This window comes from Lactuca saligna, chromosome 2 (genome assembly GCF_052625555.1).
Source record: "Lactuca saligna cultivar CGN05327 chromosome 2, ASM5262555v1, whole genome shotgun sequence".
NCBI lineage: Eukaryota > Viridiplantae > Streptophyta > Magnoliopsida > Asterales > Asteraceae > Lactuca > Lactuca saligna.
This window is the reverse complement of record NC_136418.1, coordinates 184820389-184826075: the sequence shown is the minus strand read 5'-3', so window position 1 is coordinate 184826075 and position 5687 is coordinate 184820389. Positions and strand designations below refer to the sequence as shown.

The following is a 5687-nucleotide window of genomic DNA, read 5'->3' as shown; positions in this document are numbered from 1 at the left end:
ATGGCGATGCACGATCAATCAAAAACACCTCAACTTTGCAAAACGGGTTGCGGGTTTTATGGAAATCCAAATACCCGAAACCTCTGTTCTGTTTGCTTTAACATTGAGTTCAAGAAGGAGACATGTAAACATACGGATACGATTCTTGATCATGTGAATGTATTACCTGATAAAAACCCATCCAACAACAATCATCAAAGTCTTAACATAATCAAGACCAAGAACAGATGCAGGGTCTGCAACAAACGGGTCGGGTTGATAGGGTTTGGTTGTCGGTGTGGTCGGACTTTCTGTGGGTTGCATCGGATGCCGGAGGAACATGCATGTGATTTTGACTTCAAAACCGCCGGCCGTGCGGTTTTGGAGGAACAAAACCCGGTTTGCGTTGCTGATAAATTGGAGAGTAGAATTTAAGTTTTGTTTTTAGTGCAATGGAGTCCCTATACTATTATTCTTTAACACTTAACAACTTCATTTTTTATATATATATATATATATATATATATATATATATATATATATATATATATATATATATATATATATATATATATATATATATATATATATATATATATATCTTTACTACTTATAAAAGAAATCTAACTATTTCTATAAATAGATTGAATATAATAATATTATTTTTTTAAGACGTCCAAACTATTAAGCTTGAAGTACAACCCATTTATAATATAATAATATTAAAACTTTAACCTTATTCTTTATCCCCTAAAAATCTCGTATCAAGTTAATAGAAGAATTCATTTGCAAATTGAACCTGTCAATCTCAACACTTCAGCCATTTGAAAAGGTCAATGTCAACAATTTATAGAGGATCTCTTCTCTCACATTGGTAACAAGCCATCTCATAATATCTATCTTCGTAATCCCTTCAAAGTAAGAAATATACGCACACTCTCTCGAAGAACCCTAACCAGTAACCAAGACAGTATAACCACCACCACCACAACTGCTCTACCTCCTTCCGCCTTCAACCAACCACTATCACGACTACTACCCTTCCTCTCACCCATGACGTGAACTTTCTTTTGGAACATAACATTTTTCTTTAAAAAATATCGTTGAAAGAAGCTATTTGTCCCCGCCGCTGTGCGCGGGTAACAGCTAGTATATATATATATATATATATATATATATATATATATATATATATATATATATATATATATATATATATATATATATATATTTTCTTTTAGTCGATTGTAAATTTTTTTTCCCTTTTGGGTAAACAGAAGTAGAATTATATTTTATTACATGTACTTTTGTTTAGTTTTCTATGGATGTTTATAAGTAGTGGGAGTTTAGATGGTATAACCTTAACAATTGAGTTACAAGTCGCCATCGATTTGATTTGATTACGAATAAATCACACAAAAAAACTTTTTAGATATAAAGTTATTTAAGTGTCACAAGATTCCCCTACAATAAAAACCATCTCAATAATAGCATAATTTGAGATAAACTGTGATACTTTTTGGTTTACAATTTGATTTTTTTTTTCCTTTTTAAAAGACATCCATGTCTAAAATGTATTTAGAACTTATAAAAAAACACATATTACGTAAAAAAAATTACCGAAGTATTTATAGTCTAACACTATCAGGTATTGCACTCACTTTTTAAAGTCGATGGTTCAAGTTTAATAAAAATAAATTAGATTTGCTACGTTCCAAAAAAAATTAATATAATATGCCATTACTAGTATACCTTTTGACATGCTTAAATATCTATAATACAATAAAAAAATCTTGAAAGCTTGGTCAAATGAGAAACTTTAGCATAAAATTTTCTTTTTGGATTTCTTTTTATCTTTTTTAATCTTGTTGGACTATTAAAGGTTATGTATCATTTGTTTTATCCTAACTAAATACTAAAAGTTACAAAGGTTTTGTATATTGATATTTCTGATTGTTGTGTTTTTTAATCTTTTATAATCTAGTTGGATTATTAAAGGATGTGTATCTTACTGTCTTTTGTTTTCCGTACTAAATAGTAAATTGCAATTAAATACTGATACTGACATTACTTTTTTTTTTTATTTTAATTATTATTATTAACCAAAATCACGATCCAATAAGGCCCAATTGCATGTTTGGCCAAACTCGTTGACCCATAGATCATATAAAGCCTAATGGTAAATATGTCTGATCAAGTGATCAAGGCTTGAAGACAATGCTACATTTGACTTAATGTTATTATACACGAAATCTCATCAAATAACATAAATATATCATAGAAAACAAAAACGTAAAAATGGTCCTTTAAGGTCGGCGTCTATTCATATCATCCATGGTTCTAAAAAGTTATTAATGGCATAAATAATTAAAAATACATATAAAAATATTAATTATATATGATAATTATTGTCTTAAGTCACGCCTTACAAACGACGTGACTCGACAAAACTCGTAAAAACTTGAGGTTGATATTGCCGCCAAAATCATGCCTTACGTTATTTTATTACTTTAATGTGATCTCATGGTTATATTAGTTTTTCGTTTATTTATTATTATTATTTTTTTCATTTTTGCTTCTCATTTTTTCCTTCTATTTAACATCTAAAAATAGTCATCTATTCTTTTCATTCTATCCCTAAAACAATTTATCAATAAAATGATTAAAATAAACAAAAAGTCATTACAAACATAAAACGATTATTTAACTAAAAAAATCATTAATGAACAAATATTACAAGACTAAATTAAAATAAAAAGGGAATACAATATTTGATAAAATCATACATAAAAAGTTTCATTCTCAATCATATTTTTTCTATTCCCATCATTTTTGGTAGGACCGTAGTCGACGTTGTTCTGGACAAATAATCATACATTTATATACAAAATTGCAAATATTTATCCCTTCGTTTTCATGCATAAAACACAACCCTTGCTCCATCATGTGTATTTTTTGTTCCACTAAATGTCATTCTATATCATCGACTTCTTTTTTTGTTACAACTAAATTGTTACAATTGAAAAATAATCATTTGCATTTGTTTTCCCGTTTTCCTCATTCGTGTTTTTCAAGGAACGATAATGGGTTTTATACGTTATCAAAAACATGTAAAGCGGAAAATTTTAACACTTAAGTTCACATACAACCTATAAAGGATCTATGTTTTCTCTAATTGATAGACACACTATGAATTTCAAGAACCCTAAAGGAACTCTATGAAAATCGAAATTCATGAATTAGGGTTCGCATATCTTTAGATTTATTATAGCAAATAAGTCTTTGATCATTTCCTTTGTCTTTAGAAAACAAGCATCAAAAGTATGATGTCTCTGATAGCTCACAACCAAAACTCTAGAAACCCTAAAATAAAGAGGATAAAGAGGAGAGAGATAGAAGTTTCGTTCCTAAGCTTGTAGGTAAAGGTATGAACGGAAGTTTTGTTGGTCTTGGGGTCCTATTTATAGTTTAGGTAACTTGCAGGCAAAGCCTTATTTAAATTAATTAAATAATAGATTTAATCACAATTTAAATTATTTCCTCATCTACATCCAAGATGCTTCCATAAACCCTAAGAATCAAGCCAAAACCATCCATATCATGGAGGGTTGTATAATAACTGATTCGTTTGTTCAACTATTGAGCAATTACAATTCAGCATCTTTAATTAATTTCAGTTAATCCCAAATTAATTTTAGATTAATTCTGATTAACAATTAATTAATTCTTACTGATTCTTCATTAATTTATCAATTAATAAATCAATTATTTAACTATTGATCTCATGTTAATTTATTAATCACATAACTAATTAATAGATCAATTATCTATTTCCAATTAATATATTAATCTCATAATATATCAACAAATCATCTCTCTCTCTCTCTCTCTCTCTCTCTCTCTCTCTCTCCTATTGTCATTCTAACTATTTTTGATTACGAGGACAACCCAAAAAGGATTTTGCTTCTATTTGCAAGCTTATACAAATTTAGTTATAAGTTTAGACGACTTAATCCAACAATATGTGAAGGTCATTTCTAATTAGGTTCAGATGAGTCATGCATTTGGGTCATGCATCTAATTAACAATTAATTAATTCGTATTGATTCTTCATTAATTTATCAATTAATAAATCAATTATTTAACTATTGATCTCATGTTAATTTATTAATCACATAACTAATTAATAGATCAATTATTTATTTCTAATTAATATATTAATCTCATAATATATCAAAAAATCATTTCTCTCTCTCTCTCTCTCTCTCCTAATGTCATTCTAACTGTCTTTGGTTACGAGGACAATTCAAAAAAGATTTTGCTTCTATTTGCAAGTTTATACCAATTTAATTATAAGTTTAGACACCTTAATCCAATAATATGTGAATGCCATTTCTAATTAGGTTCAAATGAGTCATGCATTTGGGTCATGCACTTGAGTGATGCATTTGGTCCATGCACTTCTGTCATGACCGTCATTTGGCCGTCATTTATGTCCGTCATTTCTGTGTCGGACTCCTACTCTTGGCAATCTCCCTACACCTATCGTTAATCGTCAACTTACTTTTGGGTATTTTATACACGTACGTAAAATCTGAAAAAGAAAGGTTAAACACTACAAAAACATGTTTATTTATGAATCACTAGTGAGCGCACGTAAAATTGTTAGGCAAGTGATAAAATACCTAACATTGAATACGACGAAATATCTTCAAATTGTGGATGATACCTTTAGTATTTTGTGTCAATAAATGTTTGTTAATACTATACGTAATTTCAATAATCTGATCACTTTATTAAATTTGTTGTTAAGTTATTAGTAAGTCTGTTATTATGTCTTGTATACATAAGATTCACACCTAGGACTTTTTTGGAGATTAGATAAGATTATTAGACAAAGCTGTCATTGAAAATAGTGAAGGTATTAAGAACTGGGTTGAACTGGTTAATCTTTTTTGTATTACAAAGTTATTAGCAAGTTTTACCACGTGAATTTGGAGTGAAAGGTTGAACCACACAATATAACCATATATAACCTAATAACCATATTACACAATATGTTTGGGATTACCTATTAACTTAAATAGAGTTTTGATAAGTCATTTTTTACTTACTTATTGGTTTATTTAATGAGTTTTTGATAACTTATTTTATTATTAAACATAAAATAAGAGTTTGTCAAACACTAAAAATTACTTATCATTTTTTTTTTTTTTTTTTTTCATTTTCATTTTGATACCGGATAAATTAACCAAAACACTTTTTTTTAAACTTCGTTTTGACACCGAATTAAAGGCTATTAATAATAGATTTTAGTTTTGATCTATCATTTAATTATGCTATTTAATTGGTTGTTACGTTTTGATGTTTAATGAAACCACTCTCTTCTTCTCTTACGGTTCTGCTTCTTCTTTCATCTCTTGTTGCAAACAATGTAATTTTTGGGCCAAGTGAGGGTTCAGTTGACCTAGAAAAGTCATTACTGTTGTATCCTGGGAAACAAACACTCATATAGGAAGAATTTGTTTTAAGAAAACCATGTCAAACACAAACATAACTAACAATTTCTGATTTTTGTTCTTTCTTGCATTTAAGGATATACTTTTCGTAACAATCTTAAAACAAATCATTTGTACAAAACGAGCAATCAAAAAAATCCATTTATGTCTGTCTTATATCATAGTGTTATAAAATGTTTTTTTTATTTG

The 5687-nt window shown here is 28.4% G+C and overlaps 1 pseudogene; it reads left to right on the top strand.

The window, feature by feature from the left end:
- On the top strand, nt 1-414 carry LOC145030496 (putative zinc finger A20 and AN1 domain-containing stress-associated protein 8 pseudogene; annotated as a pseudogene).
- Nucleotides 415-5687: the final 5273 nt, after the last annotated feature.